The 18,259-nt window shown below is 41.9% G+C and overlaps 1 long non-coding RNA gene and 1 pseudogene across 1 annotated transcript in view; one reads left to right on the top strand and one right to left on the bottom strand.

Moving 5' to 3' along the window:
- Positions 1 to 18,259, bottom strand: part of LOC139765367 (uncharacterized) — a 191,464-nt gene that overhangs the window by 70,345 nt on the left and 102,860 nt on the right. The gene's annotated exons all lie outside the window — the stretch shown is intronic.
- Positions 10,421 to 16,917, top strand: LOC139765317 (cytochrome b-like; annotated as a pseudogene).

Here is an 18,259-nt window from a genome sequence, read left to right on the forward strand (position 1 = left end):
AAAAAAAGGGCAAATGAGAGTTGGGGTGAGAGAGTATCATTAAATTTTAGGGAGAATAAAAAGATGTTTTGGAAGGAGGTAAATAAAGTGCGTAAGACAAGGGAGCAAATGGGAACTTCAGTGAAGGGCGCAAATGGGGAGGTGATAACAAGTAGTGGTGATGTGAGAAGGAGATGGAGTGAGTATTTTGAAGGTTTGTTGAATGTGTTTGATGATAGAGTGGCAGATATAGGGTGTTTTGGTCGAGGTGGTGTGCAAAGTGAGAGGGTTAGGGAAAATGATTTGGTAAACAGAGAAGAGGTAGTGAAAGCTTTGCGTAAGATGAAAGCCGGCAAGGCAGCAGGTTTGGATGGTATTGCAGTGGAATTTATTAAAAAAGGGGGTGACTGTATTGTTGACTGGTTGGTAAGGTTATTTAATGTATGTATGACTCATGGTGAGGTGCCTGAGGATTGGCGGAATGCGTGCATAATGCCATTGTACAAAGGCAAAGGGGATAAGAGTGAGTGCTCAAATTACAGAGGTATAAGTTTGTTGAGTATTCCTGGTAAATTATATGGGAGGGTATTGATTGAGAGGGTGAAGGCATGTACAGAGCATCAGATTGGGGAAGAGCAGTGTGGTTTCAGAAGTGGTAGAGGATGTGTGGATCAGGTGTTTGCTTTGAAGAATGTATGTGAGAAATACTTAGAAAAGCAAATGGATTTGTATGTAGCATTTATGGATCTGGAGAAGGCATATGATAGAGTTGATAGAGATGCTCTGTGGAAGGTATTAAGAATATATGGTGTGGGAGGAAAGTTGTTGGAAGCAGTGAAAAGTTTTTATCGAGGATGTAAGGCATGTGTACGTGTAGGAAGAGAGGAAAGTGATTGGTTCTCAGTGAATATAGGTTTGCGGCAGGGGTGTGTGATGTCTCCATGGTTGTTTAATTTGTTTATGGATGGGGTTGTTAGGGAGGTAAATGCAAGAGTTTTGGAAAGAGGGGCAAGTATGAAGTCTGTTGGGGATGAGAGAGCTTGGGAAGTGAGTCAGTTGTTGTTCGCTGATGATACAGCGCTGGTGGCTGATTCATGTGAGAAACTGCAGAAGCTGGTGACTGAGTTTGGTAAAGTGTGTGGAAGAAGAAAGTTAAGAGTAAATGTGAATAAGAGCAAGGTTATTAGGTACAGTAGGGTTGAGGGTCAAGTCAATTGGGAGGTGAGTTTGAATGGAGAAAAACTGGAGGAAGTGAAGTGTTTTAGATATCTGGGAGTGGATCTGGCAGCGGATGGAACCATGGAAGCGGAAGTGGATCATAGGGTGGGGGAGGGGGCGAAAATTCTGGGGGCCTTGAAGAATGTGTGGAAGTCGAGAACATTATCTCGGAAAGCAAAAATGGGTATGTTTGAAGGAATAGTGGTTCCAACAATGTTGTATGGTTGCGAGGCGTGGGCTATGGATAGAGTTGTGCGCAGGAGGATGGATGTGCTGGAAATGAAATGTTTGAGGACAATGTGTGGTGTGAGGTGGTTTGATCGAGTGAGTAACGTAAGGGTAAGAGAGATGTGTGGAAATAAAAAGAGCGTGGTTGAGAGAGCAGAAGAGGGTGTTTTGAAGTGGTTTGGGCACATGGAGAGGATGAGTGAGGAAAGATTGACCAAGAGGATATATGTGTCGGAGGTGGAGGGAACAAGGAGAAGAGGGAGACCAAATTGGAGGTGGAAAGATGGAGTGAAAGAGATTTTGAGTGATCGTGGCCTGAACATGCAGGAGGGTGAGAGGAGTGCAAGGAATAGAGTGAATTGGAGCGATGTGGTATAACGGGGTTGACGTGCTATCAGTGGATTGAACCAGGGCATGTGAAGCATCTGGGGTAAACCTGGAAAGTTCTGTGGGGCCTGGATGTGGAATGGGAGCTGTTGTTTCGGTGCATTATACATGACAGCTAGCGACTGAGTGTGAATGAATGTGGCCTTTGTTGTCTTTTCCTAGCGCTACTTCACGCATATGCTGGGGAAGGGGGGTTGTTATTATGTGTGGCAGGGTGGCGATGGGAATGAATAAAGGTAGACAGTATGAATTATGAACATGTGTATATATGTATATGTCTGTGTGTGTATATATATGCATACGTTGAGATATATAGGTATGTATATTTGTGAGTGTGGATGTGCCTGTATATACGTGTCTGTGAATCGGTTGGGCCATTCTTTCATCTGTTTCCTTGCACTGCTTCGCTAATGCGGGAGACAGCGACAAAGTGAAATAAAAATATAATAAAATAATAAGTACATATGTATATGTCTGTGTGTGTATATATGTAACGTTGAGATGTATAGGTATGTATATGTGCATGTGTGGACGTGTATCTATATACATGTGTATGTGGGTGGGTTGGGCCATTCTTCTGTCTGTTTTCTTGCGCTAACTCGCTAACGCTGGAGACAGTGACAAAGTATAATAAATAAATAAATAAATAAATATTAGTTCTGTTAGTGAAAGAGAAGAGAGAGGTATTTGGGTCATTTTTGCAGGGAAATAGTGCAAGTGACTGGGAGATGTATAAAAGAAAGAGGCAAGAGGTCAAGAGAAAGGTGCAAGAGGTGAAAAAGAGGGCAAATGAGAGTTGGGGTGAGAGCGAGTCATTAAATTTTTGGTAGAATAAAAAGATGTGAGAAGGAGATGGAGTGAGTATTTTGAAGGTTTGTTGAATGTGTTTGATGATAGAGTGGCAGATATAGGGTGTTTTGGTCGAGGTGGTGTGCAAAGTGAGAGGGTTAGGGAAAATGATTTGGTAAACAGAGAAGAGGTAGTGAAAGCTTTGCGTAAGATGAAAGCCGGCAAGGCAGCAGGTTTGGATGGTATTGCAGTGGAATTTATTAAAAAAGGGGGTGACTGTATTGTTGACTGGTTGGTAAGGTTATTTAATGTATGTATGACTCATGGTGAGGTGCCTGAGGATTGGCGGAATGCGTGCATAGTGCCATTGTACAAAGGCAAAGGGGATAAGAGTGAGTGCTCAAATTACAGAGGTATAAGTTTGTTGAGTATTCCTGGTAAATTATATGGGAGGGTATTGATTGAGAGGGTGAAGGCATGTACAGAGCATCAGATTGGGGAAGAGCAGTGTGGTTTCAGAAGTGGTAGAGGATGTGTGGATCAGGTGTTTGCTTTGAAGAATGTATGTGAGAAATACTTAGAAAAGCAAATGGATTTGTATGTAGCATTTATGGATCTGGAGAAGGCATATGATAGAGTTGATAGAGATGCTCTGTGGAAGGTATTAAGAATATATGGTGTGGGAGGAAAGTTGTTGGAAGCAGTGAAAAGTTTTTATCGAGGATGTAAGGCATGTGTACGTGTAGGAAGAGAGGAAAGTGATTGGTTCTCAGTGAATATAGGTTTGCGGCAGGGGTGTGTGATGTCTCCATGGTTGTTTAATTTGTTTATGGATGGGGTTGTTAGGGAGGTAAATGCAAGAGTTTTGGAAAGAGGGGCAAGTATGAAGTCTGTTGGGGATGAGAGAGCTTGGGAAGTGAGTCAGTTGTTGTTCGCTGATGATACAGCGCTGGTGGCTGATTCATGTGAGAAACTGCAGAAGCTGGTGACTGAGTTTGGTAAAGTGTGTGGAAGAAGAAAGTTAAGAGTAAATGTGAATAAGAGCAAGGTTATTAGGTACAGTAGGGTTGAGGGTCAAGTCAATTGGGAGGTGAGTTTGAATGGAGAAAAACTGGAGGAAGTGAAGTGTTTTAGATATCTGGGAGTGGATCTGGCAGCGGATGGAACCATGGAAGCGGAAGTGGATCATAGGGTGGGGGAGGGGGCGAAAATTCTGGGGGCCTTGAAGAATGTGTGGAAGTCGAGAACATTATCTCGGAAAGCAAAAATGGGTATGTTTGAAGGAATAGTGGTTCCAACAATGTTGTATGGTTGCGAGGCGTGGGCTATGGATAGAGTTGTGCGCAGGAGGATGGATGTGCTGGAAATGAAATGTTTGAGGACAATGTGTGGTGTGAGGTGGTTTGATCGAGTGAGTAACGTAAGGGTAAGAGAGATGTGTGGAAATAAAAAGAGCGTGGTTGAGAGAGCAGAAGAGGGTGTTTTGAAGTGGTTTGGGCACATGGAGAGGATGAGTGAGGAAAGATTGACCAAGAGGATATATGTGTCGGAGGTGGAGGGAACAAGGAGAAGAGGGAGACCAAATTGGAGGTGGAAAGATGGAGTGAAAAAGATTTTGTGTGATCGGGGCCTGAACATGCAGGAGGGTGAGAGGAGGGCAAGGAATAGAGTGAATTGGAGCGATGTGGTATATCGGGGTTGACGTGCTGTCAGTGGATTGAATCAAGGCATGGAAAGCTGTGTAGGTATGTATATTTGCGTGTGTGGACGTATGTATATACATGTGTATGGGGGGGGTTGGGCCATTTCTTTCGTCTGTTTCCTTGCGCTACCTCGCAAACGCGGGAGACAGCGACAAAGTATAATAAATATAAATAAGTTTGTTGAGTATTCCTGGGAAATAGTATGGGAGGGTATTGAATGAGAGGGTGAAGGCATGTACAGAGCGTCAGATAGGGGAAGAGCAGTGTGGTTTCAGAAGTGGTAGAGAATGTGTGGATCAGGTGTTTGCTTTGAAGAATGTATGTGAGAAATACTTAGAAAAGCAAATGGATTTGTATGTAGCATTTATGGATCTGAAGAAGGAATATGATAAGAGTTGATAAAGGTGCTTTGTGGAAGGTATTAAGAATATATGGTGTGGGAGGCAAGTTGTTTGAAGCAGTGAAAAGTTTTTATTTAGGATGTAAGGCATGTGTACGCACAGGAAGAGAGGAAAGTGATTGGTTCTCAGTGAATGTTAGTTTGCGGAAGGGGTGCGTGATGTCTCCATGGTTGTTTAATTTGTTTATGGATGGGGTTGTTATGGAGGTGAATGCAAGAGTTTTGGAGAGAGGGGCAAGGATGCAGTCTGTTGTCGACGAGAGATCTTGGGAAGTTAGTCAGTTGCTGTTCACTGATTATACAATGCTGGTGGCTGATTCAGGTGAGAAACTGCAGAACCTGGTGACTGAGTTTGGTAAAGTGTGTGAAAGAAGAAAGCTGAGAGTAAATGTGAAAAAGAGCAAGATTGTTAGGTACAGTAGGGTTGAGGGGTAAGTCAATTGGGAGGTAAGCTTGAATGGGGAAAAACTGGTGGAAGTGGAGTGTTTTAGATATCTGGGAGTAGATTTGGCAGCAGATGAAACCATGGAAGCGGAAGTGAATCATACAGTGGGGGATGGGGTGAAAGTTCTGGGAATGTTGAAAAATGTGTTGAATTCGAGGACGTTATCTTGGAAAGCAAAAATGGCCATGTTTGAACTAATAGTGGTTCCAACAATGTTATATGGTTGCGAGGCATGGGCTATAGATAGAGTTGTGTGGAGAACGGTGGATGTGCTGGAAATGAGATGTTTGAGAACAATATGTGGTGTGAGGTGGTTTGATCGAGTAAGTAATGAAAGGGTAAGAGAGATGTGTGGTAATAAAAAGTGTGTGGTTGAGGGAGCAGAAGAGGGTGTTCTGAAATGGTTTGGTCACATGGAGAGAATGAGTGAGGAAAGATAGATCAAGAGGATATATGTGTCAGAGGTGGAGGGAACGAGGAGAAGTGGGAGACCAAATTGGAGGTGGAAAGATGAAGTGAAGAAGATTCTGAGTAATCAGGGCCTGAACATGCAGGAGGGTGAAAGGCGTGCAAGGAATAGAGGGAATTGGAACAATGTGGTATACCGGGGTCAACGTGCTGTCAATGGATTGAACCAGGGTATGTGAAGTGTCTGGGGTAAACCATGGAAAGTTTTATGGGGCCTGGATGTGGAAAGGAAGCTGTGGTTTAGGTGCGTTATACATGATAGCTAGAGACTGAGTGTGAACGAATGTGGCCTTTGTTGTCTTTTCCTAGCGCTATCTCGTGCACATGCAGGGGGAGGGGGTTGTCATTTCATGTGTGGCGGGGTGGCAACGGGAATGAATAAGGGCAGACAGTATGAATTATGTACATGTGTATATATGTATATGTCCATGTATATATATATATGTATAGGTTGAGATGTATAGGTATATATATGTGCATGTGTGGACGTATATGTATATACATGTATATGTGGTTGGGGTGGGCCATTCTTTTATCTGTTTCCTTGCACTACCTCGCAAACACAGGAGACAGCAACAAAGTATAATAAATAAATAAATAAGAGCAAGGTTATTAGGTACAGTAGGTGTGAGGGACAAATCAATTGGGAGGTAAGTTTGAACAGAGAAAAACTGGAGGAAGTGAAGTGTTTTAGATATCTGGGGGTGGCTTTGGCAGCAGATGGATCTATGGAAGTGGAAGTGAATCATAGGGTGGGGTGGGGGCAAAAGTTCTGGGAGCGCTGAAAAATGTGTGGAAGTCGAAAATGTTATCTTGGAAAGCAAAAATGGGTATGTTTGAACGAATAGTGGTTCCAACAATGTTATATGGTTGCGAGGTGTGGGCTATACATAGAGTTTTGTGGAGGAGGGTGAATGTGCTGGAAATGAGATGTTTGAGGACAATATGTGGTGTGAGGTTGTTTGATCGAGTAAGTAATGAAAGGGTAAGAGAGATGTGTGGTAATAAAAAGAGTGATTGAGAGAGCAGAAGAGGGTGTTTTGAAATGGTTTGGTCACATGGAATGAATGAGTAAGGAAAGATTGACAAAGGATATATGTGTCAGAGATGGAGGGAACGAGAAGTGGGAGACCAAATTGGAGGTGGAAAGATGGAGTGATCAGGGCCTGAAGATGCAGGAGGGTGAAAGGCGTATAAGGAATAGACTGAATTGGAACGATGTGGTATACCAGGGTCGACGTGCTGTCAGTGGATTGAACCAGGGCATGTGAAGCGTCTGGGGTAAACCATGGCAAGTCTTGTGGGGCCTGGATGTGGAAAGGGAGCTGCGGTTTCGGTGCATTATAACTGACAGCTAGAGACTGAATGTGAATGAATGTGGCCTTTGTTGTCTTTTCCTAGCGCTACCTCGTGCACATGCAGGGGGAGGGGGTTGTTATTTCATTTATGGCGGGGTGGCAGCAGGAATGAATATGGGCAGACAGTATGAATTATGTACATGTGCATATATGTATATGTCTGTTTGTGTATATATATGTATACAATGAGATGTATAGGTATGTATATGTGCGTGTGTGGACGTATATGTATATACATGTGTATGTGGTTGGGGTGAGCCATTCTTTCATCTGTTTCCTTGCACTACCTCACAAACACGGGAGACAGCAACAAAGTATAATAAATAAATAAATAAATAAATAGACAGCGACAAAGTATAATACATAAATAAATAAATATATAGTTATTTTCATAACTGGAAAATTGTAAATGAGAAGTGTTAATTCAGATAAATATTCTTAAGCATTTTTCAGTAATTGAAGAGTGTTGTATGGAGACTGGCTGGGATGAAAATAGAGTATCTGTTAAGGCAAAAGTCCCTGATAGGATTAATGAAAGGAAAGTAATAAGTCCAACATAAAAGAAGGATGTATGTGTGTGTGTGTGTGTGTGTGTGTATATGTGTGTATGTATGTGTATGTGTGTGTATGGGTGTGTGTATATATATATGTATATTATCCCTGGGGATAGGGGTGAAAGAATACTTCCCACGTATTCCTCGCGTGTCGTAGAAAGCGACTAGAGGGGACAGGAGCGGGGGGCCAGAAATCCTCCCCTCCTTGTATTAACTTTCTAAAATGGGAAACAGAAGAAGGAGTCACGCGGGGAGTGCTCATCCTCCTCGAAGGCTCAGAGTGGGGTGCCTAAATGTGTGTGGATGTAACCAAGATGTGAAAAAGGGAGAGATAGGTAGTATGTTTGAGGAAAGGAACCTGGATGTTTTGGCTCTGAGTGAAACGAAGCTCAAGGGTAAAGGGGAAGAGTGGTTTGGGAATGTCTGGGGAGTAAAGTCAGGGGTTAGTGAGAGGACAAGAGCAAGGGAAGGAGTAGCAATACTCCTGAAACAGGAGTTGTGGGAGTATGTGATAGAATGTAAGAAAGTAAATTCTCGATTAATATGGGTAAAACTGAAAGTTGATGGAGAGAGGTGGGTGATTATTGGTGCATATGCACCCGGGCATGAGAAGAAAGATCATGAGAGGCAAGTGTTTTGGGAGCAGCTGAATGAGTGTGTTAGTGGTTTTGATGCACGAGACCGGGTTATAGTGATGGGTGATTTGAATGCAAAGGTGAGTAATGTGGCAGTTGAGGGAATAATTGGTATACATGGGGTGTTCAGTGTTGTAAATGGAAATGGTGAAGAGCTTGTAGATTTATGTGCTGAAAAAGGACTGATGATTGGGAATACCTGGTTTAAAAAGCGAGATATACATAAGTATACTTATGTAAGTAGGAGAGATGGCCAGAGAGCGCTATTGGATTACGTGTTAATTGATAGGCGTGCGAAAGAGAGACTTTTGGATGTTAATGTGCTGAGAGGTGCAACTGGAGGGATGTCTGATCATTATCTTGTGGAGGCTAAGGTGAAGATTTGTATGGGTTTTCAGAAAAGAAGAGTGAATGTTGGGGTGAAGAGGGTGGTGAGAGTAAGTGAGCCTGGGAAGGAGACCTGTGTGAGGAAGTACCAGGAGAGACTGAGTACAGAATGGAAAAAGGTGAGAACAATGGAAGTAAGGGGAGTGGGGGAGGAATGGGATGTATTTAGGGAATCAGTGATGGATTGCGCAAAAGATGCTTATGGCATGAGAAGAGTGGGAGGTGGGTTGATTAGAAAGGGTAGTGAGTGGTGGGATGAAGAAGTGAGAGTATTAGTGAAAGAGAAGAGAGAGGCATTTGGACGATTTTTGCAGGGAAAAAATGTAATTGAGTGGGAGATGTATAAAAGAAAGAGACAGGAGGTCAAGAGAAAGGTGCAAGAGGTGAAAAAAAGGGCAAATGAGAGTTGGGGTGAGAGAGTATCATTAAATTTTAGGGAGAATAAAAAGATGTTCTGGAAGGAGGTTAATAAAGTGCGTAAGACAAGGGAGCAAATGGGAACTTCAGTGAAGGGCGCAAATGGGGAGGTGATAACAAGTAGTGGTGATGTGAGGAGATGGAGTAAGTATTTTGAAGGTTTGTTGAATGTGTTTGATGATAGAGTGGCAGATATAGGGTGTTTTGGTCGAGGTGGTGTGCAAAGTGAGAGGGTTAGGGAAAATGATTTGGTAAACAGAGAAGAGGTAGTGAAAGCTTTGCGGAAGATGAAAGCCGGCAAGGCAGCAGGTTTGGATGGTATTGCAGTGGAATTTATTAAAAAAGGGGGTGACTGTATTGTTGACTGGTTGGTAAGGTTATTTAATGTATGTATGACTCATGGTGAGGTGCCTGAGGATTGGCGGAATGCGTGCATAGTGCCATTATACAAAGGCAAAGGGGATAAGAGTGAGTGCTCAAATTACAGAGGTATAAGTTTGTTGAGTATTCCTGGTAAATTATATGGGAGGGTATTGATTGAGAGGGTGAAGGCATGTACAGAGCATCAGATTGGGGAAGAGCAGTGTGGTTTCAGAAGTGGTAGAGGATGTGTGGATCAGGTGTTTGCTTTGAAGAATGTATGTGAGAAATACTTAGAAAAGCAAATGGATTTGTATGTAGCATTTATGGATCTGGAGAAGGCATATGATAGAGTTGATAGAGATGCTCTGTGGAAGGTATTAAGAATATATGGTGTGGGAGGAAAGTTGTTAGAAGCAGTGAAAAGTTTTTATCGAGGATGTAAGGCATGTGTACGTGTAGGAAGAGAGGAAAGTGATTGGTTCTCAGTGAATGTAGGTTTGCGGCAGGGGTGTGTGATGTCTCCATGGTTGTTTAATTTGTTTATGGATGGGGTTGTTAGGGAGGTAAATGCAAGAGTTTTGGAAAGAGGGGCAAGTATGAAGTCTGTTGGGGATGAGAGAGCTTGGGAAGTGAGTCAGTTGTTGTTCGCTGATGATACAGCGCTGGTGGCTGATTCATGTGAGAAACTGCAGAAGCTGGTGACTGAGTTTGGTAAAGTGTGTGGAAGAAGAAAGTTAAGAGTAAATGTGAATAAGAGCAAGGTTATTAGGTACAGTAGGGTTGAGGGTCAAGTCAATTGGGAGGTGAGTTTGAATGGAGAAAAACTGGAGGAAGTGAAGTGTTTTAGATATCTGGGAGTGGATCTGGCAGCGGATGGAACCATGGAAGCGGAAGTGGATCATAGGGTGGGGGAGGGGGCGAAAATTCTGGGGGCCTTGAAGAATGTGTGGAAGTCGAGAACATTATCTCGGAAAGCAAAAATGGGTATGTTTGAAGGAATAGTGGTTCCAACAATGTTGTATGGTTGCGAGGCGTGGGCTATGGATAGAGTTGTGCGCAGGAGGATGGATGTGCTGGAAATGAGATGTTTGAGGACAATGTGTGGTGTGAGGTGGTTTGATCGAGTGAGTAACGTAAGGGTAAGAGAGATGTGTGGAAATAAAAAGAGCGTGGTTGAGAGAGCAGAAGAGGGTGTTTTGAAGTGGTTTGGGCACATGGAGAGAATGAGTGAGGAAAGATTGACCAAGAGGATATATGTGTCGGAGGTGGAGGGAACGAGGAGAAGAGGGAGACCAAATTGGAGGTGGAAAGATGGAGTGAAAAAGATTTTGTGTGATCGGGGCCTGAACATGCAGGAGGGTGAAAGGAGGGCAAGGAATAGAGTGAATTGGAGTGATGTGGTATACCGGGGTTGACGTGCTGTCAGTGGATTGAATCAAGGCATGTGAAGCGTCTGGGGTAAACCATGGAAAGCTGTGTAGGTATGTATATTTGCGTGTGTGGACGTATGTATATACATGTGTATGGGGGGGGGTTGGGCCATTTCTTTCGTCTGTTTCCTTGCGCTACCTCGCAAACGCGGGAGACAGCGACAAAGTATAATAAAAAAAAAAAATAAAAGAAGGATGTTTTAAAAGATTTGTTTGAAGCTACTGAAGCTACATAGATAAACAGGATTAGTATATTTCTTACTTTCCTATTATAATCTGTCACTGTCTCCAGTGTTAGTGAGATAGCGCAAGGAAACAGATGAAAGAACGGCTCAACCCACCCATATACACACGTATATACCTAAATGCCCACACATGTCCGTATATACACCTATTCATTTCAACATATGCATACACAGACATATACATATATACACACAAGTAGATATTCATACATGCTGCCTTCAACCCTTCCCAAAGCTACCCCGCCATACATGAAATGGCACCCCCCTCCCCCCACATGTGCACGAGGTAGCGCTAGGAAAAGACAACAATGGCCACATTCATTCACACACAGTCTCTAGTTGTCATGTATAATGCTCCAAAACCACAGCTCCCTTTCCACATCCAGGCTCCACAAAACTTTCCATGGTTTACCCCAGACACTTCACATGCCCTGGTTAAATCCATTGACAGCATGTCGACCCCGGTATACTACAATGTTCTAATTCACTCTATTACTTGCATGCCTTTCACCCTCCTGTATGTTCAGGCCCCAATTGCTCAAAATCCTTTTTACTCCATCCTTCCACCTCCAATTTGGTATCCCACTTCTCTTCATTTCCTCAACTTCTGACACATATATCCTCTTTGCCAATCTTTCCTCACTCATTCTCCCCATATGACCAAACCATTTCAATACACCCTCTTCTGCTCTCTCAACCACACTCTTTTTATTACCACACATCTCTCCTCAGCACAGCCCTATCTATGTAGCCCATGCCTCACAACCTTATAACATTGTTGGAACCACTATTCCTTCAAACATAACCATTTTCGCTCTCCAAGATAATGTTTTCGCCTTCCACACATTCTTGAATGCTCTCAGAACCCTAGCCTCCTCCCCCACCCTGTGACTCACTTCCACTTCCATGGTTCCATACACTGCTAAATCCACTCCCAGATATCTAAAACACTTCACTTCCTCCAGTTTTTCTCCATCCAAGCTTACCTCTATTTACTTGTCCCTCAACCCTACTGAACCTAATAATCTTGCTCTTATTCACATTTACTCAGTTTTCTTCTTTAAAACACTTTACTAAACTCAGTCACCAACCTCTGCAGTTTCTCATCTGAATCTACCACATACACATATATACACATGTACATAATTCATACTTACTGCCTTTGTTCATTCCTGTTGCCACCCTGCCACACATGAAATAACAACCCCCTCCCCCAACATGTGTGCGAGGTAGCGCTAGGAAAAGACAACAAAAGCCACATTTGTTCACACTCAGTCTCTAACTGTCATGTGTAATGCACCAAAACCACAGCTCCCCAGGCCCCACAAAACTTTCCATAACTATTGCCCTAATTCTATATTCACTTTTTACACTTACTGTAGTAGTTGAAGTTACATCAGTAATCCTAGGAGCCTTACTTCTACCAAAATAAATGACAACATCGAACCGAAAAATGCATCCTTTGTTTAAAATTATAAACGGAGCCATAGTAGATATACCTATTCCAAGAAACTTTCAACATTTTGAAACTTCTCTTCTATTTTAGGATTATGTCTATCTGTTCAAATTCTTACAGGAATCCTTTTAGCTATACACTACACAGCAGATATCAACTTAGCTTTTTCTAATGTAGCTCACATTTGTTATGACGTAAACTATGGATGACTACATCATACAATACACGCTAACAGAGCATCCTTTTTCTAAATTTGTCATTATATACATACTGGATGAGGTATTTATTATGGATCTTTCTTGTTCATCGAAGTATGAATAATCGGAGTGTTTATTCTATTTGCAACAATAGCAACAGCTTTCTTAGGATATGTCCTTCCTTGAGGTCAAATGACTTTTTGAGGAGCTACCATAATTACAAATGTATTTTCTGCAATTCCCAACCCTGGCAATGATTTATTTATGGCAATGGATTTGAGGAGGATTCTCTGTAAGAAATGCCACTATAACACGATTTTTTACCCTTCATTTCATATTACCATTCAAACTTATAGCTCTATCTGGTATTCACATTGTTTTCTTACATCAAAGACGATCAGGAAACCTGCTAGGCATCTCAAGTCAACAAGAAAAAGCTCCATTTCATCCTTATTTTTCTTTCAAAGACTTTGTTGGATTGGTTGTTTTATTAACACTTTTAGTAATAATTACCCTATTACACCCCTATCTTCTAGGCGATCCAGAAAATTTTATTCCAGCATATCCAATATCCACACCAGCCCACATTCACCCTGAATGACATTTCCTATTTGCCTAAGCCATTTTACAATCTATGCTTGACAAAGCAGGGGGAGTCATCGCTTTGGTTTTACCAGTTCCTATTATCGTAATTTTTCCTACAACACACTGTTCAAAATTCCAAAGACTAGCATTTTACCCATTAAGAAAATATCTATTTTGATCCTTAGTATCAATTTTAGTCCTTTTTTTTTTTTTTATACTTTGTCGCTGTCTCCCGCGTTTGCGAGGTAGCGCAAGGAAACAGACGAAAGAAATGGCCCAACCCCCCCCCATACACATGTATATACATACGTCCACACACGCAAATATACATACCTACACAGCTTTCCATGGTTTACCCCAGACGCTTCACATGCCTTGATTCAATCCACTGACAGCACGTCAACCCCGGTATACCACATCGCTCCAATTCACTCTATTCCTTGCCCTCCTTTCACCCTCCTGCATGTTCAGGCCCCGATCACACAAAATCTTTTTCACTCCATCTTTCCACCTCCAATTTGGTCTCCCTCTTCTCCTTGCTCCCTCCACCTCCGACACATATATCCTCTTGGTCAATCTTTCCTCACTCATCCTCTCCATGTGCCCAAACCACTTCAAAACACCCTCTTCTGCTCTCTCAACCACGCTCTTTTTATTTCCACACATCTCTCTTACCCTTACGTTACTCACTCGATCAAACCACCTCACACCACACATTGTCCTCAAACATCTCATTTCCAGCACATCCATCCTCCTGCGCACAACTCTATCCATAGCCCACGCCTCGCAACCATACAACATTGTTGGAACCACTATTCCTTCAAACATACCCATTTTTGCTTTCCGAGATAATGTTAATTAGTTTAAGAAAAACCAGCATCTTGAAAAAACTTCAAAAGACATAATGTTCTCATCAAATGCCCTTTACTGATATTTATTTTTTTTATTTTGCTTTGCCGCTGTCTTCCACGTTAGCGAGGTAGCTCAAGGAAACAGACGAAAGAATGGCCCAACCCACCCACATACACGTCCAGACGCAAATATACATACCTATACATCTCAATGTACACATATATATACACACACAGACATATACATATATACACATGTACATAATTCATACTGTCAGAGTTTATTTATTCCCATCGCCACCTTGCCATACATGGAATAACAACCCCCTCCCCCCTCATGTGCGCGAGGTAGCACTAGGAAAAGACAACAAAGGCCCCATTCGTTCACACTCAGTCTCTAGCTGTCATGTATAATGCACTGAAACCACAGCTCCCTTTCCACATCCAGGCCCCACACAACTTTCCATGGTTTACCCCAGACGCTTCACATGCCCTGGTTCAATCCACTGAAAGCACATCGACCCTGGTATACCACATCGATCCAATTTACTCTATTCCTTGCACGCCTTTCACCTTCCTGCATGTTGAGGCCCCGATCACTCAAAATCTTTTTCACTCCATCTTTCCACCTCCAATTTGGTCTCTCACTTCTCCTTGTTCCCTCCACCTCTGACACATATATCCTCTTGGTCAATCTTTCCTCACTCATTCTCTCCATGTGACCAAACCATTTCAAAACACTTTCTTCTGCTCTCTCAACCACATTCTTTTTATTTCCACACATCTCTCTTACCCTTACATTACTTACTCGATCAAACCACCTCACACCACATATTGTCCTCAAACATCTCATTTCCAGCACATCCACCCTCCTGCGCACAACTCTATCCATAGCCCACGCCTCGCAACCATACAACATTGTTGGAACCACTATTCCTTCAAACAGCCATTTTTGCCTTCTGAGATAATGTTCTCGACTTCCAAGCATTCTTCAAGGCTCCCAGAATTTTCGCCCACTCCCCCACCCTCTGATTCACTTCTGCTTCCATGGTTCCATCCGCTGCCAGATCCACTCCCAGATTTCTAAAACACTTTACTTCCTCCAGTTTTTCTCCATGCAAACTTACCTCCCAATTGACTTGACCCTCAACCCTACTGTACCTAATAACCTTGCTCTTATTCACATTTACTCTTAACTTTCTTCTTTCACACACTTTACCAAACTCAGTCACCAGCTTCTGCAGTTTCACACATGAATCTGCCACCAGCACTGTATCATCAGCGAACAACAACTAACTCACTTCCCTAGCTCTCTCATCCACAACAGACTGCATACTTGCCCCTCTTTCCAAAACTCTTGCATTCACCTCCCTAACAACCCCATCCATAAACAAATTAAACAACCATGGAGACATCACACACCCCTGCCACAAACCTACATTCACTGAGAACCAATCACTTTCCTCTCTTCCTACACGTACACATGCCTTACATCCTCGATAAAAACTCTTCACAGCTTCTAACAACTTGCCTCCCACACCATATATTCTTAATACCTTCCACAGAGCATCTCTATCAACTCTTATCATATGCCTTCTCCAGATCCATAAATGCTACATACAAATCCATTTGCTTTTCTAAGTATTTCTCACATACATTCTTCAAAGCAAACACCTGATCCACACATCCTCTACCACTTCTGAAACCACACTGCTCTTCCCCAATCTGATGCTCTGTACATGCCTTCACCCTCTCAATCAATACCCTCCCATATAATTTACCAGGAATACTCAACACACTTATGCCTCTGTAATTTGAGCACTCACTCTTATCCCCTTTGCCTTTGTACAATGGCACTATGCAAGCATTCCGCCAATCCTCAGGCACTTCACCATGAATCATACATACATTAAATAACCTTACTAACCAGTCAACAATACAGTCACCCCCCTTTTTAATAAATTCCACTGCAATACCATGCAAACCTGCTGCCTTGCCAGCTTTCATCTTCTGCAAAGCTTTTACCACCTCTTCTCTGTTTACCAAATCATTTTCCCTAACCCACTCACTTTGCACACCACCTCGACCATAACACCCTATATCTGCCACTCTATCATCAAACACATTCAATAAACCTTCAAAATACTCACTCCATCTCCTTCTCACATCACCATTACTTGTTATCACCTCCCCATTAGCCCCCTTCACTGAAGTTCCCATTTGCTCCTTTGTCTTACACACTTTATCTTTATCTCGCAACCATACAACATTGTTGGAACCACTATTCCTTCAAACATACCCATTTTTGCTTTCTGAGATAATGTTTTCGACTTCCACACATTCTTCAAGGCTCCCAGAATTTTCGCCCCATCCCCCACCCTATGATTCACTTTCCCTTCCATGGTTCCATATGCTGCCAAATCCACTCCCAGATATCTAAAACACTTCACTTCCTCCAGTTTTTCTCCATTCAAACTTACCTCCCAATTGACTTGACCCTCAACCCTACTGTACCTAATAACCTTGCTCTTATTCACATTTACTCTCAACTTTCTTCTTTCACACACTTTACCAAACTCAGTCACCAGCTTCTGCAGTTTCTCACATGAATCAGCCACCAGCGCTGTATCATCAACGAACAAAGTAACAGCAAAGTCACAAAAATCAAACCTTCTCGATATAATCTAAAAAGCCCTAAATTAAATCTCTCCATCAAAAAGGAAAATCTTAATAGAAAGGTTTGTTCCTTAGAAAATAACTTCACAGCATCAGAGAAAGGTTGCAAAATTCTGGCAATCCCTACATTAGTAGGCCTTTTATGAATTTGCACATATCCTAAAACTTTTCGCTCTAACAAAGTTACAAATGCTATAGCAACTAATAACTAATAAATATTCGAATGCAGAAATGATAGAAATAATCAACATAACCTGTACCCCACAAAGAACAAGTTAGCATATTATCTATTGACATTAGATACTATATAATTAGATCCTAAATCTAATGCATAAATTCTGCCAAAGTAATATTCGAAACCAGAAAACTATTCTAATTCTTAAATCCTTTCGTACTAAAAGAATTCTTTTTTATGGGAGATAGACACCGACCTGGCTCACACCGGTCTAAATTCAAATTATGTAAAGATTTAAAGGTCGAACAGACCGCTTTTAACATATGGACTTTCAAAAACGATTAAGCTGTTATTCCTAAAGTAACTTATACTGGTTTCTCCAATAAAGGATCCTTATATGCTTCACAATAAAAGTAATCAATTTTTATAAACAGAGCAGTTACTTATTATACTCCTGTCGCCCCCAACAAAATATTTCAGTTCAATAACACCAAACATGTAACTAATCTTTAAATTTTACTAACCAAACTATAAAGGTTTATAGGGTCTTATTTTCCCCTCACCTCATTTAAGCCATTTCACTTAAATATAAATTTAAAAGTTTACAATAGAGACAGTTAATCTCTTGTTCAGCCATTCATACCAGTCCCCAATTAAGGGACAAATTATTATGCAACCTAAGCATGTTCATACTACAGTGGCCATTAAATTCAAACATCACTGGGCAGGCTACACTTTATATAAATTTTCTCAAACACATGTTTTTGATAAACAGACAGAAATGTTATTTGCCGAATCCTTTATTGTACCTTAAATTGAGGCAAAAGATGATTTTTATCTTATTTAAACATTTCACCACAAAGGTAATTTTACTAATAAAATCATTATTCCTGATAGAATAAAATTTTTTACTAAAATTTCATATCATCATTACACTTCATTGCTGTCTCCCATGTCAGCCAGGTAACGCATGGAAACAGATGAAAGAATGGCCCAACCCACCCACATACACATGTATATACATACACGTCCACACATGCACATGTACTTGCTGCCTTTATTCATTCCCATCACCAACCAGTCACACATGCAACAGCACCACCTCCCTCCCGCGAGGTAGCGCTAGGAAAGGACAAAAGGCCACATTTGTTCACACTCAGTCTCTAGCTGTCATGTGTAATGCACCCAAACCACAGCTCCCTTTACACATCCAGGCCCCACAAGACTTTCCATGTTTTACCCGACGCTTTACATGCCCTGTTTCAATCCAATGACAGCACGTTGACCCCGGAATACCACATTGTTCCATTTCA

This window comes from Panulirus ornatus, chromosome 54, assembly GCF_036320965.1.
Source record: "Panulirus ornatus isolate Po-2019 chromosome 54, ASM3632096v1, whole genome shotgun sequence".
Lineage (NCBI taxonomy): Eukaryota > Metazoa > Arthropoda > Malacostraca > Decapoda > Palinuridae > Panulirus > Panulirus ornatus.